Source organism: Xenia sp. Carnegie-2017, unplaced genomic scaffold (genome assembly GCF_021976095.1).
Source record: "Xenia sp. Carnegie-2017 unplaced genomic scaffold, XeniaSp_v1 HiC_scaffold_23, whole genome shotgun sequence".
Classification (NCBI taxonomy): domain Eukaryota; kingdom Metazoa; phylum Cnidaria; class Anthozoa; order Malacalcyonacea; family Xeniidae; genus Xenia; species Xenia sp. Carnegie-2017.
In genome coordinates this window covers 21,122,205-21,142,056 of record NW_025813486.1, presented here as the reverse complement: position 1 = coordinate 21,142,056, position 19,852 = coordinate 21,122,205, and the positions used below count along the sequence as shown (strand labels likewise).

Sequence of the window (19,852 nt, the reverse complement as noted above, 5' to 3'; positions counted from 1 at the left end):
CTTGTATGATTGTGATCACGTGGTTAATGACGACTTGTTGTCATTTTAAATTTTGTTACTTACCTTTTGATGCGTTGCTGGTTTCTAGGACGCGTTCCCGAAAGGCAAATTTGTATTAGGCACGAAAGGCTATGACGTCACCTCGGGTTTTAACGAATACGAGGCCCCCGCTCGGCTACGGCTTTTCAATTCACACACCAGATCAAGTTTACGAATTCAGTGTTGGCACGGAGGACGAAAGGGACGAGTGGGTTAAAGATTTGAAGAAAATAGTATCAACGTCAATGACGGAAGAAGATAGAAAAGGTTTGTAAGAATATCTTTCACTTGTGAATTTCAGACATGCTTAATCAGATTGTAATTTGTTAAAAGCCTACTAAGTTAATGTAAATTGTACCATCACCATCTTGACATGGAAAACTGCATATTGATTTTCTTGACCCTATTACGTCATTAACAATAACAAAGACATTGGTGTAGTCCGTGTGGCATATTTATTTGCATACCGTGAATAGTCCAATTAACGCCTCGGGCGTTTAATAAATTCTAACGGTTGTAGTTAGGAGATAATTTCATGCAAGTTATAGGTAAAACTCCCGCGGTTTCACGATAAGTTCACGCGTTGTTCTCATTATATTCACACTTATTTCATGATAACTGACTAAATATATATCGAGGCAGTTATTGCTTGAGGTTTTGCCAACTCGACAATCGCATAACCGTGTTTTAATAATCTCTTTCCAGCAATTACGTTGAGCGAAGATTTAAAAAGAAAAAAATCTCAACAAAGTTCGTTATCCAGAATAAGTCAAACAATCATAACATATAAAATTATATTAATATTTATATTAATTTTATAGATATATATATACAGTATACAGTAGCGACAATAGTTCATGTTGCAAAATGTATGTAAATTATTGTACTGCCGTATAGGAAAAGAGCCGTGTCTATGATAAATACCACACACAAATTTTATATTTTTAACCGCAGAAATTCATTCACTTTTCATTGATAAAGCATACAATCGTTGATTTGTAAACATTTTCGCTCATGTAACAAGGCATGTTAATGTTTTATAAAATATTTTATGAAATATAACAGTTTTACAATTGAAGAATCGCAGTGTGTTTTTTGAATGCCACCCAAGTTCGCTCTGGAATATGTCACGTGAGAGAGCCTGGCATGGTTCTTGACATTATTTGATAACGTCATACTCAATGATTTAGAATCCAATCCCCAAGATGTGAACGTGACATCCTGAGACAAGGATGCCATCTTGAATAGTGGCAAAAACCAAAACTCTCAATCAAAAATAAGCTGAAAATTTTAAGAAAAATTTTAAAAACCAAACCTATACTATCAATTCTGCAACTGCGTTTCAATGCAAAAAAAATCAGATTTTAGTCGTAAATATCGTCAATTTTGCCACCTTTCAAGATGGCGGCTTGCCTCAGTCGTAATTATAAATTTCGGCGGAGTCAGGTATCTAGTAGACTGGGTTCTAGGTCGTGGCATCGTGCTTACTTCATTCGGGTAGTTCTTTTTGGTGTATGCAACATTTAGTGGCGTACACAAGGCGCGATAGAAAAATTTAAATCGACCAAACAATCATTAACACGATAAAAAAGATTTAGTTATAATTCAAAATAAATGGTCACACTGCCCATGTACGACAATATTAATCGACCATCTAATCGTCGTAGCCTCTCAGTGAGAGAGCAAAATTTAAAAATATCTCATCCAGTGTGGTTTGCTTTACAGAATAATTACCGATAACAGAACGGCTGTGCGCATCTTCTAAGATCGCAAACAGGGAAGACCAAGCGCATTTTGAATCGCCTATGTGGTAATTCAAAAGCCATTGTGCTCGTTTCGAAGTACACTACCCGGAAACGTCTCTGCCACGAATTCTTTTACCAAGGTCGAGTCATTACTAGGCGTGTCACTTGGAGGGTTTACCAACAAAGTGAATCCTTGAAAGAATTTGTTCTTCAGGTGTTGCGGGCTACCGAGAAAGCGCAATTTGCCATTTTCCATGATTGCCAACCGAGTACACAACGCCTCGCATTCTTCCATACTATGTGACGTAATCATCAGGCATCGACCTAAGGGGAGAGAGGAGGGAACAAAATGATTACCAATCACAAGGCATCAACCTAAGGGGAGAGAGGAGGGAACAGAATGATTGCCAATCACAAGGCATCGACCTAAGGTGAGAGAGGAGAGAACAAAATGATTACCAATCACAAGGCATCGACCTAGGGGGAGAGGGGAGGGGACAAAATGGTTACCAATCATTAGGCATCGACCTGTGAGGGGTGGGTACAAAATGATTACCAATCATCAGGCATCGACCAAAGGGGAGAGATTATTATTTTTAATAATAACCAAAATGGCGCTCATATTAGGCGGGTATGAACTGCATGTAATTGCATTCTTCAACACATCTCTCCCCCGGAAGGAAACCCGCTTCATCACCAGTTTCATACCTTCGGCTCTGACTCTACATAAAGTGTTCCACAACAGTCGTCTTGCAACAGGATCCATTCCTGTTGTTGGTTCGTCGAGAAAAACTATAAGTGGATCGCCAATCAAAGCTATCGCTGTACTTAGTTTTCGTTTGTTTCCACCACTGTAAAAAGAAAAGGTAATCTTTGTATTCGTGATCTAATGAGCCTGGGATTGCTATAAAAAGATGGTAGATTTTTGACGCGTCAATTGCATAATTTCCACGTTAAATCACTCCTGATGAAGACACTAAACTGGAGAATGTATGGATTAAAGTTTTAACATCAGATCACTCCTGCTGAAGACACTAAACTGGAAAATGTAAGGATTAAAGTTTCAACATCAGATCACTCCAGATAAAGACACTAAATTGGAGTATGTAAGGATTAAAGTTTCAACATCAGATCAGTTTTGATAAAGACACTAGACTGGAGTATATAACGACTACAGTTTCAACATCAGATCAATCCTGATGAAGATATTAGACTGGAGTATATAAGAACTGAAGTTTCAACATCAGATCACTCCTGATGAAGATACTAGACTGGAGTATATAAAAACTAAAGTTTCAACATCAAATCACTCCTGATAAAGACACTAGACTGTAGTATATAAGAACTGAAGTTTCAACATCAGATCACTCCAGCTAAAGACACAAGACTGGAGTATATAAGAATACAAGTTTCAACATCAGATCACTCCAGATAAAGACAAAAGACTGGAGTATATAAGGACTAAAGTTGCACAGCAGATCACTCTTCATAAAGAAACTACACAGGAGTATATAAATACTCAGGTTTCAACGTCAAATAAACCAAAATGAATATATAAATGGCAAAACCTAGGTGAGCATTTATAGTACAGCATTCTATTTGAAAGTAGACGACGTTTTCTTCTATTATACCTGTATGTTTTAGTTAACATATCAGTGTTCCGTTAGCAACACTGATCTCATTAAATCTTCGATCAATGGATTGATCTCATGTCTGGGGACTCCAATGGTGCAGCATACATTTGCAACATCTCCCGTCCCGTCAATAAATCGATCAAAGCATCAAATTGTGGACAATAGCCTGTTCGTTGACGAACCTTGGTAAACAACATAATTTACATTTAAAATTATAATTTTCATTTACAAAACAACATGTGTAACGCGTGCTCTGATTGGTCGATGCTCGCGTTTGCATCAGGTTATCCAAACATATTGACACATGAAAATAACTCGTACAAAGGCAATTTTCCCGATTGAAGTATTTGTTGTTGACGCAATGTTGCAAACGTAGCAACATCGATAAATAGGGCTTTCTAGGAGGGGGGAGGGTCATAATCATATCAATACTCCCCCCCCAATTATCGATGCTTGACAACAGTCGGTACTAAATATACAGCACCAACTTGCGCAGCCAAATGGTATTGTTTGTTTTCTATGGTGTGGCTACAGAATAACGAACATAAAGAAGGTCCTTTCTCTACGCAGTTGAAACTAGCCGAACAATTATTGAACAATTATATGCGAAGCTCCATTTCGTAAATGAGCAACACTAAACATTGCAACAGAAATATTACAGACATTGCAACGTCAATACTAAATATTGCAACAGAAATTTACCACTAGAAAATAACATCGGCGTGTCAAAAATATTGCTTGTTCCTAACATGCATTTACGTCATGACCGCGCCAAGTTGGTGATTTAAACGAAGATTTTCTTTATTTACAATGTAGATGTCACGCAAAATGGCAAAAATTGTGTTGTTGTTCACTCACAGAGGAGTAGTGACATACCACAGTATGTTTTCTTTGTATGCACCATTTCAATGGTATACACTGTATTGAAAAATCTGCAAACCTGTAATTTGCATAACAGCCTCCTCAATGGCTGCATGCATACCGTTGGGTGTTCAACTTTTTCCGCAATGACGTAGTGATGACTAGTTCGAGACTAGTACGATAGCTAAACTAACAAAAATAACTACGAATATTATTTAATTTACATCCTAAAATCCAAGCATGAAATTCCTCTAAATGGCGTTTACGTCTCCTTAAGGATGAATTACTGCTTTAAAATCTTGATGTCGGATCAGCCTCGTGGCCAGGCGTTTTGAATTATTTGATGATTAATAAATTGAATGTCACGTGGCGTGTGTGGGCGTCGCGCGTTAGCGTGGCTGTTACAAGCGTTACAATTTTCCCATTTTTTATTCGCGCATGTCGTCCCGCGCTGCACTTTTTAGCACAAATGATTCAGGGATTCAAAGCGCCTCGGTACGAGGTTAGCATGTTTACAGTTCGCGGACAGGTAATTGAAATAAATATATAACGGAACGTAAAGTACCCATCCAGTTGTAAATTTGGTTCAATGGTCTTTAAATGATTCTTCAATTTAAGTTAAAGCAGGAAAGGTCAAACAGATGATATACAGTAGTGTAACCAACTCGACTTTTTACTTCCGCTTTCCTAATAATTTTGTATTTACTGACAGTGAGAAAAATAGATTTCTAAAGACATGAATAATGGTAATCTTTAAAAATTTACATAGCGGAAGTAAATCTGCAGGCTGGCTACGCTACTGATCATATACAACAATAAAAACATACCCGACTTAAATTAGTCTGAATATCCCACGAGTCAAGGACGGCGGTACCCGAAGTTGGAATCACATCGCCTGTTAACATTTTAAACGTTGTAGTTTTTCCCGCGCCATTGACTCCCAGGAGACCGAAGCATTCACCTAAAGGTATTCCCAAGCTGATGTGATCCACTGCAGCAAATCTTCGACGACCTTTTTGGAAAAAATAAGGTGTTTATAAAGGAGCTTTGTTCTTTTATAGAAAGTCATTGAAAAGAAGTTTAAAAATGACAGTGAACTTTCTAAAAAAAGTCTTCATGAAAATCTCGTTTCATTCTTCAGACAATGAGAGTGTTATATATTTTCAAGACAATCTCGTTTCATTCTCCAGGTTATGTAAGTACAACCGTTGGAGAGTTTTTTTACAGACAACATGTCACTAAGAAGAGAACTCTGCCCATCTGAACAAACACATCAGTAATGTACATTTAATAATTTACTGATGAGAATTAGGTAAATATACATTATAATTTAAGTTCTCAATATACATGATTTCGGCTGATAAAAGAAGGATATTTTTCAACACATCTACAAACACAGCAAGTCGAAATTCTCTACCTGGAACTTTAAATATTTTTGTAAGATCCTTCACTACAAGCACGTCTTCGTTCACTTCGTCGTTGAGTATTCGTCGTTTTTCCGCCATCACGTCGGAATCTTCCGTATCACCGTTTGGATGACTGCTGTCAAACGGATCGACGTACACCGATTTAATGGAACTTCGCAACGATCGAATAGCGTTGAAGTCGATGAACAGAAGAATAAGCATGAAGAAGATTCCTTCAAGTGGTAACACCAAGAGAAATCGACCAATTCCAGGATTTTCAAAGGCCAAATAATTCGTCTGAATCCTCGCTTTCAGAGGCATGCACATCACCGGCGCATACTTTTCCATGCACATATTGTAAAGTCTGATACGGTTATAATTCTCAAAAATATTGGAGAACGATTGTCCGAGGCAAAAGTTGGGGAGTACCAAAAAAGTCCAGTTAAGGACATCAACAGTGTGATGGTAGTCAAGACTTTGAATGATGAACACAACAAGGAAGGCGACAGGACCAGTTACAATATTCAAAAACTTCAATAAGATGAAAGCTTTCGACGCCGTTTTGAAGAGAAACGAGAAGAGATACATAAACGGGATGATGGCTGAACCATAAAGCATCAAAACGAGGAAAACTATTCCAAGACGATAGCCTTCTGCAATGAATTAAAATCAGTTGTTGAGGAATGGGAAAATTCACCCAAACCGAACGTTGCTAACTTCAACGGAATTGTTGGAATTTTTAAGAGTTGACCGAGAGCTTAATGTGACGTCTGACATGCAATTCTGTGCTTCCACGAACTTTCAAGTGAAAAATGTGTTTAAAAAGACAAATATAAATGCTGTGAGCTAACTCCACTTCCAAACATACTTCTGTAAAAGATCGTATTTTAAGTATTAAGGTATGTTGCTATCTCAGGCTCACAGCCGCATACCAGATTCAACGTCGTAAACTTGACGTGATTTTGTCATCAAAAACTATTGGAATTGTTTAAAGTTGGTTGGTTGGCCGAGAGATTAGGGGCTTGGGTCGAGTTCATTCTCCTTACAAACAAGTATTTCGAGAACTACGAGGAGTCCTCGATCATTTTGTAAAATAACTTTATTCGATAACAACGTTCGGATTGGCTGAAAGATCAGGCAAATGACGTTTTATTGGAAGATAATTGACAACGCGGAATCAAATTCAGCGTTTCAAATAATTCCAATTTTTTTGGGTTTTGTCGCCAAAGGCAAGAGAATCGTTTTGGCGACCATGACGACAATGAGAAATCTAACCTGTAATTTGCAGTCGTGTTGTGTAAATTTCAGAACATTATTTACGTTTTTACAAAGAAAAACATAAAAATCTTCATAACATGACAAAGTAAGCATGCTAGCTACGTCATAGCTTGGGAAATTCGACCTACCTGTTAGCGCAGGCACCTTGAAAAATGCAAACAAAATAACAATGCCGATACAGGGAAGTGTAAAATTCACCATGTCCAACAACCACGAAGCAGTCCAGTAGCTAATGGGATCAACACCACTAACGAACTGCACATGTTTTGCACCGTTCGTTCGCTCCTGCACGACAAACACGACAAAACTTGAAGCAAGAAACGCCATGCCAAGCAGCAGATTTAAAGCTATATAAAGACCAACAGTGATGCTGGAAAGAAAAAGAAAGTTAATGAATTAGACCTTGTTGCCTTAGCAACTATTGATCATTGCAGATGACTTCAGAGAAAGCGGAGCAGGGAGACTGTTGCCCCCCGCGAATCCCTTCTTTCACAGTTGCACCTAACTTTGGCAGTCGATAACCCCGCCCCCTAATAAAAAATATGCTCGGCGATCCCTGCCTTTAAAGTGAACACAAACGTATGTCAGAAATAAATCAGTCTCTCATAAATATATATATATATATACACCGTGCATCCTGTGTCCCAAGTGCAGGAGTCACCATTTTAATATAGTGATAGCCGGGAGAACACATTGTATATATACTTTGTATATATATATATATATATATATATATATATATTTGAAAATTCAGAACTCCAGGCATATTATTATAATAAGGATTCACTGGATTTTTATTTTAAATTTTTATTGCTTTCAACCCGGTGCTTCGAGCCTTCGTCAGAGGTAAGAATATATGATTTGCATAAAGATTTTGCAGGCGTTGATGCTCATGATTGGTTGGTTTGCAGCGAGTGATATTTTGACAAGATGCGTTGTCATGGTTTCTGCGTATGGATTGCGTTAATGAAATTCGAGCGTTTATTTAGTCGTTGTGTTATTAGTTGTTGTTTTGGTTTTGTCTTTGCTGTACAGATGATAATGCCACATAATTCCATTTATTGTGTTGTTGTTCGCTGTACCCAGCGATCTTTGAATTCTCGTGCGTGTTTTGTCTTTGTTCGCGCCCAAGAAGTTGTAAGCTTTTGTCCAGCCACCGTGCCGTTGGTAATCATATGTTGCACTGGCTGGTAGTGATTTAGGTCAACGTTTGATGGCATTCTTGTGTTCAGTGAGTCTTGTTTCAATTCTTCTTGGATGTTTGTCCCATTGTTTGGGGCAATCTTTTACATAGTATCACGTAGATCGCGTTGGTCAGGTCAATGTGGTTGTTCGATCTTTATGTTTTGAGCGAAGTATGACTTCAGTTTATGTGCTGTTTGCATACCGATGATTTCGAACTGGTTTATAGTCTTGATGTCCCTTCTGATATCCCGTTTATATATGGATCTCACTATTTTACTGGTTCGTCTGTATCTTCTGTTAGGTTTTCAGCTTGTGGTTTGTTGTGTATCTTTGTTCAATACTTTGTTGATAAAGCTCGTGGGTAATTGTTGCTTATGAATGAGCATATGAAGTTGTGCCCATTCTTCCCGGTATTTCTTCTGCATTGCAGTGAATTTTATATATATATATATTTTGAGCGCTGTTTACTTGTGTACAGAGTCTCAAAAGAGATCGTCTACCGCTTCTGCCTGGAACAATGCATAATCATACGTCCCAGTCCCAAGCAGGAGATAATTGATTTACTATGGTAATAGCCGGGAGGGCACATTGTTATACACTTTGTATTACATAATGATATACACTGGTACATCCCAAAATCGCTACATCTACCGGGAGGGCATTGTTATACAAGCTGTATAAATTATAACAATAGTGCAATGGTGATTCCTGCAATTTGGGACACAGAATGTACTGTTAATATACATCAATCCATAATACATACATATAAAATTTAATAGAAATTTAGAGACTAAAAACAATACCTGATAACATAAAACACGGGCGCTGATTGTTGAATGATCAAAAAATCGTTGTTTTTTTTCTCAGATTGCGGCTGCATGAAATTTAATATGAATGATGTTTTAGTAAACGCTATTCATTAAGAATATACAAAATATATTTACTTGTCCCTATATAGTTATAGGAACGCTTGTTGTGAAAGTTTGAAAAAAGCTCGAAAGCAAAAATACCTCATCTTAAATCATTTGATTTTGCTCGTAGTTCTCGGCAAAGGATGATTTGTCACTGTGATTAATTTGTTTTTATTCCCGGAAGTGTTTTTTCAAAATGGCGTTGTCCACTGCATCAGTGCCACTGCTATCGCATGATAAGCTTGATCGTTGAACTGGCCTTCACAGCTACAAATAGAACACACATAAATTACTTTAAATGAAGAAGATTCTTTTGCTGATCTACCTTATATTTATGTTTCTATTGATCTATAGCTCGTTTCTTCATCTACAGATCCTTCCTTCATCTACAGATCCTTTTCCTTTTGATTGTACAATCTTTTCCTTTCATCTACAGATCTCTTATCTACAGATCCTTCTCATCTACAGATCCTTCTCTTCACCTACAGATCCTTCTTCATCTACAGATCCTTTATCTACAGATCCTTCCTTTATCTAACAGATCCTTTTCCTTGATCAATAGATCCTTCTTGACATAGATCCTTCATCTATGTGATCCTTCCTTATCTAACAGATCCTTCCTTTATCTACAGATCCTTCTTTATCTACAGATCCTTCTTGATCTATAGATCCTTCCTTGATTAATAACTTTCAATCTAAATATTCTCGTCGATCTACAGATCCTTTCCTTTGTCTACAGATCCTTCTTTATCTACATCCTTCCTTGATCTAAGATCCTTCTTTTAACATACAGATCTCTTTCTCACGTAGATCCTTCCTTTTCATCTACAGATCTCTTCCTTTATCTACAGATCCTTCCTTTATTCCATAGATCCTTCTTTTTATTCTTACATACAGATCTTTTCCTTCTATCTATAGATCCTTCCTTTATCTACAGATCTCCTTTGATTACAGATCCTTTCCTTCATCTACAGATCTTCTTCATCTATGATCCTTTCAATCTATGATCCTTCCTCATCTAAGAACTTCCTTCATCTACAGATCCTTCATTCTTATAGATCCTTCTTACCTACAGATCCTTCATTATTTGATCCTTCCTTCATCTACATATCCTTCTTATCTATAGATCCTCTTCATCTACAGATCCTTTCCTTCATCTACAGATCCTTCCTTGATCACAGATGCTTCCTTTACTTCACAACTTTTCCTGACAAAACCTTTCAACCAAAGATTCGTCCATTTACAGATAGATCCTCCTTAATCTAAAGATCCTTCTTTTCATCTACAGATCCTTTTTCCTTTATCTATTGATTCTTCTCTTTTTGATCAACAGATCCTTCCTTGATCACAGATCTTTCCTTCATCTACAGATCCTTCCTTTGATCTTTCCTATCCTTCTATGATCTACAGATCCTTCCTTGATGCTGACTTTTCTTTATTAAAAATCCTTCTTGATCTACAGATTCTTTCGTCGATCTACAAATAAATCTTTCCTTTTCATCTTTTTGATGAAATTTCTTTGATCTACATAAACTTCCTTGATACTTTCTTTTATCTACAGATTCTTTCTCGATCGACAAGTCTATTCTCGTTATCAACTGATGCTTCAACAACCTCTTACAACATTTTGAACTCATTAAAAGCATAAATTGACAGATATTGATTAAGAACTATTCATCATATTACACACTTCAGAGAGGTGAAAACAATGTAGCACTAGCAAGCAATACCTTTTTATTTTTCAGTAAATGTCGCTGCAACCAGATAATGTCTGTTGAAGTATCCAATGTTCTTCCTTTGGCTTTTTCTAGCAAATATTTGGTCATGTTCCCATCACGGAAAGCACTATCTTTGTCGATATCAACGAACTTAGTGTACGAGCTTGAGTGTACATTTTAGCCAGATCATTTATCTCCCTAAAAGATTTATTTACGCTTACATCAAATTTTAATGTCTGATCGGGATTTAAATCCGGGCGCGCATTATTCAGCTTTTTGCAAGAAGTTTAGTTTAATGCCCAGAAAACGAAAACGGTTTTGTTCTTGTAACAAAAACATGAAACAAAAGCACGTCGCTGATTATATTTACTCATCCTAAAGAGGCTTTAGCAGAGTGATGGGGCATTGAAAGTAAAATAATAGACTAATTTCTAAGTCTCCTTCTTTTAAAACCAAGTGATTAACCATGTTAAGTAGTTTACCATAAGAAAATTCAAACATTTCTTCCTTAAAACCTAAACAATTTAACCAAATAAAATTGAACAGCTCTGGTTTAAAATTCGAACAGTTCCAAGAATTTAAATCGAACAAGTCACAAACATACTTTACCAGAATTTAGTAGGAAATAATATGTAAACTTTAGCAGTTTTCAAAGCAAAATGAGTTGTAATTTTTGAGATTTTAGTTAAGGTTTGCTGTTTTATAGAGTTTTGGAAATTTGCGAAATCATTTCATAGTATTTGTCAACGAAAAATTTCTATTATCCACTCATTTGATTAAATATACAACTGGAAGGCTACTTTTAATACATTAACATGCCTGTTTCTCTGGGCCGTGCGTGAAAAGATGGGAACTAGTTTAATTGATGGCTTCAAATTTTTGCGTGAAGTAGCCGTCCAGTTATATTTAAGTTCAATATATCTACCTGTCCGGGTTTCCAACAATTGCGTAAGGTGCAATGTTATCATGAAACATAGCTGTCGTCAAAATTCTGGGAGGAGAGTCCTCGGGCTTAGGAATCGTGTCAGCGTAAATCAGAGCGAGCATTGTGAAAATAAGAGGCCCGAGAAGATGATGAATTATGACTATCTTATGTCGACACGAATGAAGAAAGCGTTTCTTGAACATAGCACACCACCTCTGCAGAAACAAGGTTATTCCGTAGTTTAACTGTGGCTTTGTTGTGTTTGTTATTGGCATCATGCTGTTGTTGCGTCCATATAATGTGTCTTCATCATTCACTGTACTTACTGAAGCGTTTATTGCATCCACTAGATCACGTACAAAACATGAACAAAAAAACAACTATTCAGTGTTGGTGAAATCAAAACCACAAATCAGCATTTTCTAGAAATGATTCAATACTAAACAATAAACAACTACCACTTTTACCACAGCTTACTCACGAGTCTATCATTTAAAACCAAGTCGTAATCCTATACTTTCATTGATATCCGATCAATCAACAATTGCCACTTTTACCAAATCTTACTCTCGAGTCTATCATTTAATGTCCTGGCACAATCCCTTACTTTTATTTATACCAGGAAATCAGCACTTACCACCTTTACCATAACTTACCTTTCAGTCTATGACGTAGTGTCCCATCATAATCCCTTACTTTCATTGATCTCCCAGGAAATCAACATTTACCACATTTACCACAGCTTACCTTTTAGTCTATCATCTAACGTGTCGTCACATTCCGTTCCCACTTTCATAAAAACTTCTTCCATGGTTGTCATTGAAGCGCCATAACTAGCAATTCCCAGCTCCATTCGCCGAGTCTCCAGTTCTGAGAACAACGTGGAAAAATTTCGCGAAGATTCCCGAGGCAAGATGTAGGACAGTTCAGCGCCTAACGTAGGTAAAAAAAAAGTATTGCAAAGGACTACTGGCTAAACACTACATCAAAAAACATTTACAACAAAAGAAATGTATACTATTGAAACTTCATACTGATAAAATATGATAAAGTTGGTAAAAATCCAAAGCCTTCTCAACAAATGACAGCCTAGTTCGAGCTGACGGATTTCATTCTTCTGAAATGAACTTTATGTATACATGTATTGTATACCTCGAGAGTCTTTGAAATCAATTGTTTTCTACAGATTAAGACAAACATCTACGTCATGAACTGAAACTTAATTACTAGTCTGATGATGTCTTGTGTATAGAAGAAACGTAACTACCAATAAAATATTATTTCTTTTCAAAAAATGGCTTTAATTCGAATTTTATGTTGGGCAATTCTTTTTTCAATACGAAAACGTTCATATCAATTTGTCAAATAATAAATTTTGCGTTGTTTCCACTTGCTAAAATAATTCAAGGCTCGTCACTCTATCGTATCCGGCAGCTAGCTGCTGCCTCATATCTGCAGGCTCAACCTAAAAAGTCTCTTAGAGAAGTACATCAAAACTTACCAGCACGACTTTCCAATTGGCCATTCGGGACATACTCTTTAACAAGTTCATCAACTTTGTGTTCTTTACATTCTGGTTCTTTGACCATCACTATATGATAACCCACGCTATAATGGTTTTCAAAACAATGAACTACCACAACAACGGATTTTGCCTCGGCCATTATCGCAATGCGGTCTCCTAAAACGTTCGTCCATGAAATGTGTCGTCAGCAAGATCGTTCGTCCGTCACGATACTTCTCAGCAGTTCTCCAAGTAAACCTGCGGGCAGATGGATCCATACCGGAAGTAGGTTCGTCAAGCATTAACACCTTGAGGAGTGAGTTGGTGAACATTTTAACTTGGTAATTAAAGCATATCTTAAGAAGACTTTAAAACAGATTTATGCTTCAAGCAGATTTGAGTTTTTACAGACTTAAGTCTAGAGTTCCCATCAGGAAATATTTGATGTGTAAAACCTTTAGTCCTTATGTACTCCAGTCTAGTGTTTTCATAAGGAGTGATCTGATGTTGAAACTTAAGTTCTTATATACTTCAGTCTAATGTCTTCAATTGAAGTGATTTGATGTTGAAACTTTAGTCCAAAATACCTAAGTCTATATCACGAGTGATCTTCAGATGATTCTAATAAACAACTGCACGTGATGCACGTGATAATATCTACCTTCGTTTTCCAATCAGCGCTACTCCTAAAGATAGCTTGCGTTTCATCCCGCCAGACAAATATCTGGTTTTGAGCGTTAGCTTTATCCGCGAGTTTGATGGACTCCATCATTTTACCACTTCGCTATCGATTTCATCACTAGACAGACCCTTTAGTTTTCCGAAGAACCACAAATGCCTTAACAGTCAGTCGATACAAAACGTTGTGGACATAAACCTTTTGAAAATAGTAAAATAAATAGACGATAAACCATTTCAATGGAAGACAGTTGGGTCGTGAAAGTAAAAAAGACCATGTCTCTAGACAGAGTTGCTTTAACTTAGTGATAATGGACCGACCAATTTAGAAATATCCGAATAGTGTAAGGGATTGAACAGTTTAATCAAATGCTAATTAATATGGATTATTCTAAACATGATATTAACACGATGTTCTTAAAATACATTAGCTATACGCTTCATTTATAGAAGTTACATACTAGTCGAACTGTAAGTAGCTAGTTGAACTATACTCACTATTTATAGAAGTTAAATGTAATTCTTTTCTCAGTCATTTCACATTGTAAATTGTATGAATTTTCACAACCGGCGGCGTAGCCAGCTCCCAAGTCTGCTTGTATTATGTAGATATTTGAGCTTGGAGGCTGGCCAAACCATCGCACCTAATAGTCATAACTCTTTCTAAATGTTTCAAAAACATTTCATTACTTTCTTCACTGACCTAAACTTGACCGTACGCCATCCATGCTTGTTCTAATGTCGTAACCATTGACAACGGCAGTTCCCTTACTCGGAGAATAAAAACCGGTAAGGACAGACATCAAACTACTTTTACCAGCTCCGTTATGACCAAGAAGAACTGTAATTTGTCCCTCGTATATCTTTAGTGTAACATCGTCCACAGCGACTTTTTTACCTGCATAACACACGAAAGTTCAATATCGTAACTTGAAGCCGTAGTTAAACTCGGTAATGTCTGGTAAGATTTGTGACGTCATCTTCCGGTTGCTCCGTTATAAATCATGACGTCATAAATGGCTTTCGTTTGACCTTGTAAGATTTGTGAGGTCGTGAGGTTTGTACTTGTTTCACTGTAGCAAATCTTATCGTCATAATTGGCTTCTGTACTGTGTGGTAAGATTTGTGACGTCATCTACCTGTTGCTCATTGAGCCCCAGTCATACATGTTGACGTCATAAGTTGCTTCTATACTGTATGGTAAGATTCGTGAGGTCATCTATTTGTTTCTCTGTCATAGATCTTGACGTCATAAGTAAAGTCTGATAAGATTCATGAGGTCTTCTCATAGACAGATTTTTATATTTCAAACAGGGGGAGTGCTAAAAACTTCGGGGAGACGAGCTGGTAAAGGAAGTGATGTAAGACAATGTTAGGGTTTAAATTTAGGGCAGTCTATAGTGTAACAACCGAAGGTAGTGTAGAAAGTTGAAACATTGCCCAGAAAACTCAGTTCAACTGTACTAGGGATTTGTTTTGCTAAAAATTGGGGGGTTAAAACGTTTCTGAGGGGTGAACAATTTATTCAAAGTGTAGGTATGCCTGTGGGCTTGCACTCCCCTACACCCCAGTAAACCGTCCAGGTCATCTACCTTTACTGTGGTAGATCTTCACTAAATTTTTGATGTCAATCCCCACATCCAGACCTTGAGGAGCACTTTCGAACTTCTTCGATGTTTCGAAATTTTCCGCATTAAAACGTTTCAAGGAGGGGTGAACAATTTATTCAAGGGGGTGAAATCTGATGCCTGGTGGGCTTGCACTCCCCTACACCCCCCCAGTAAATCCGTCCAGGTCATCTACCTTTTACTCCGTCATAGATCTTCACTAAATTTTTGATGTCAATCCCCACATCCAGACCTTGAGGAGCACTTTCGAACTTCTTCGATGTTTCGAAATTTTCCGCATTTCTTAATAATGGCAAGGTTTCTTCATCGTTTGATACCTGCGACAGAAAGATATTTTACCCAAATCACTCCAAATATAATGCACCAAAACCTATAATACTTTTTAAGCTGCATTCACTAAGCTTCACTTAAGTTCCGCATCGAAAAAAAATTTGACTTGACTTGAACCTCGTCTGTTGATAAGTTAATCATCAGAACCTTCTTAAAATTATTAAACTGCGCATGCTCAGATGCTTTGCTAGTCGTGGAAGATATCTCACACTCCAGTAGCCTAACATGACCGTTCTGACAACGCAAGCAAAACAACACATACGATTTCTAATATTATGACAATTTTCACAAGGAGGTCAATAACAATTTATTACAATTAACCTTTTGCTCGGCGGCGAAAAAATTCATGTCACGAACGGTTAAGGCGAGTAGTTTAAGCCCGGGAAGATTGTTAAAGCGATACCACGACACTAACACCAACAGCCTTTCTCAGGACAACACTAACCTACACAATCAACATCTGTATTTACGACTGTTGCTAAGCAAAAATTCAAGCTACCTTTTCAAAGCATCCACACCAGTAGCTCTTGGTGAATGGGAAGTAAAAAGGTTTTGAAGTACCATACTGTCCTGGGAACACATTTTCAATATACCATGTAAGCATACCATATATGGCACAACTAATAATCATCATGATGAACACAGTCCCGAGGGAGAACGTGTCGTCCACATCAACACCATGAAAAAGGTTATCCCATTGAACGCCGCTACCGGATCCTAGAATGTAAAAAACGTTTTGGCAGGATCATTATGTCAATCCTGTGTTAATTGGGTACATTCATATATTCTGCTATTAAGCTAATTTCTTTTAAAACAATTTCATTTCAAAAGAAATCAGACTGGCATAAAAGAACATATGAATATGGTCACCTCAATTATCGCAGGATTGACCTTATGGGCGGGATTAGTATTTTCGTTATTTAGAGAAAAGGAAAACGTAAAATTAGAAACAAAATTGAAGTTTTCAATGTCGGCCTAAAACTACATGAACGCTGCACAGTGGTGTCAAGCTCAATAATTTTAGCAGAGCTACGAGTAGCTAGTACATTTAGTCATTTTGGGCACATTGTTGACAACAAAAATAGCCGATCAATCTGAGTACGATGTTTTGTAAAAATTCGTAGTCATGACTATGATGTCTTTACAAAGAAAGTAGGTATATTTCCATTCTGTAAGAAATTAGTTTCAGTACTATTTTCGAGCATCAGGCTTTAATTTGAACCCTTGAGCGCAGTCAATTAAAGGAAAATATGACCAGCAAAACTTCATGTATTTCTGTACGCAAAGGAAAGGTAACAAACAATAAAATAGTTAAATATATCGTTAAACTTAAAATAGTGAAGATTTTTGTCTAAAAAGTCCTATATTCTCGCAAACTGATTATCATTAGTTGATATCATTATTGACAAATATAGCCGTGAAGTGCTTGCAAACGTCGTTGTACACAATAAACAGTGTTCTGTGTTTACAGAAAACAAAATTTTGACGAGACAACGACAAATAATGTGATTTTACAGGTCACTGTACTCTTGTCGTGTCGTATTGCAAAATCCCTAATAATTATAGAGTATATTCATACAGGCATTGTCAAATGTTCCTTTCAAATCAATTCTTTTATTTTGAAGTTTTGAAGTTTGAAGCTTTGAAATTTCGTTAAATGTTAAGCGTGGTTAACACGAGTAAAATAAGCACGAGTTTCGAGGCTTTTCTTTCTATTGCTCAAGAAGTTTATAAAGACGAAGACATCATGGGATTTTCTTTAAATCTTCTTTTTGTTCTTCTTTTGTTTTTCTCTTAGCTTATTCTTAAATATTTTCCTTATGCTTGCGCTTATGTCCATGCTTATGTCACATGCTTCGTTAATTATCTTTGTTTTATCTTTTGTCTACACTTGTGCTTATCCTTATTTCACTCGTGTGAACCAGGCTTTAAGTTCCCAGGAGAAGAAAAGCTTTTGCGATTGTATCAAAGATATGTAAAACATGCATGAAGCAGACAAGTTAGAATCTTTATCCATCAGTAATATAGTCATGAAATCATCACAATAAGTCGTCAATTCCTACAGGCATTCTTTGTTCATCCAGTATTCAGAAATCATCTCATTGTTCGTAAACTGCTGTTAACACTGTGGTTACTAGGATCTTTATAAATTCTTTATGAATTACTGAGAAAAGTTGAAAAACGCTTTATTATTCACGGAAGCATCGGTTCAGAATCCTTATTAAATAAACCTAAGGCTTAATGAGCTTATATGAACATGAAGAACATCCCTTTTCAGATGAAAGTAATTTACAACGAAAGCGGTTCAACACACACAGAGTCCTTCAACGTTTCAACTTACCTTCAAACTTGCCGATGACAATCGCTCCAAGAGAAATGCCAAGATTTGGTATGAGGCATGCAATTGCTTTGAGAGTGAACGACATTTTTTCGTAGGATTCCCAAATGAAGCTGACTGATAAGACGGAAATACACCAAATTATACAACCACCTGCAGCAGCGATGCTCGCTTTGGAGAAAAAAACGCTTACGAAGAAACAAAACATAATAGAAGAGGTAATATAAAGCAAAAGATAGATGAAAAATATTGTGGGTGCTGTTTTGTCGATAACACGTCCATTACTGTTAAACTTTATCGTGAAAAGAAGCGTCATTATGACAACTGCGACGAGACAAATAAGAAAACTTTGAATAAACCACGCCACCCAATGAAGCCAATTATTGACGCCGATGATTTTTAAAGTTTCCTAAAAAACATGAAATACCTAACTTAATTAGTTTGTTAGAACACATGAATTAAAGATATAGCTTTTATTGAATTGAAATAAAGCTGTAGTAGCAAATCTTCTCAAAAAACTGAACTACAAATTAATTTAAGATGTCGAAATAGTGCTCAGTTTGACAACATTTTTGGAGTGAACAATCAATGAAAACATTTAAAAGGTAGCACTGTCTCTTCCAGGAAGATAAAATTTTTCATCCATCAAATATATTGCAAAATGATCTTAATATGAATTTAATTATCTAAAGAAGTTATTTCTCTGACTTTGATGCAGGCTTTGAAATAAAAAGATCTCAGCAAATAAGACAAATTACAACTTACCTTTAGCCCTTGTGTCTTCTCATATACAATACTACGCACAATCACAAGTACAGTAAACAAAAAAGCAATTGCTATGACGACTGGGAGTAAAAATTGAATATTTGAACTGAAGGGATCCTTCAAATAGTTTGGGAATGGAAATTTTTCCATGATAACCGATATTTGGTCTTGATTAGCAAACTGTCCAATAATAGCTCGATCTACTGCATGTTGGGTAAACAAGAAAGCGGTACTATAATAGTCTGGACTGCCTCCATGGGAATCATCTTTATTTCTTGGTTCAGGAATTTGAAACCTCTGGAAAACATACTTTGTCAACCAGCCATAGTCATTCTTACGACGGCGATAGTAGTCTCCCTTTGGGTTGATGAATCGCAGCTTGTAGTTAATAAAATTAGCCTGTTTTGATGGGAGACAAGTAAAGGATATACCTCCAATGTATTTGGTAGAGTTGCCTTCAGAGGAGCTCATTATTTCATTAACCATGTCATCCTCATTTGGAAATATTTGCAAGGTGATATTTTGATCTGGATAAGCATGCTCATTAAGATAAAATGTAAGGTTGTTGAAAAGCTCATGTGACAGTTGAGAAGCATTATTTGCAGCCAAGCCTATAGAGAATGATCTTCTTAGTGCAGGTGGTGGAGAGGTTACATTGAATTCATTCCAAACCAAGGCTGGGCAATCAGTGACAAGGGACAATCGCAAGGCCAGGAGTATGAATGACACGGAGATTGGTAACCCTATTTGAAAAATGGTTCCAATCGGATGTTTTCTTTGAAGCTTGAAATTCTTTCATATCAGTAGACCAAGTTGTTTCAATTTTGACATTCTCCCAGCAAGTTTTTAACTGGTACCTTTAAAATAGTCTTAAATTTTCGAAAGAACTCACGAATGCAAAACCATC

The 19,852-nt window shown here is 36.8% G+C and overlaps 1 pseudogene; it reads right to left on the bottom strand.

Moving 5' to 3' along the window:
- Window positions 1-477: 477 nt before the first annotated feature.
- Window positions 478-19,776, bottom strand: LOC124449344 (annotated as a pseudogene).
- Window positions 19,777-19,852: the final 76 nt, after the last annotated feature.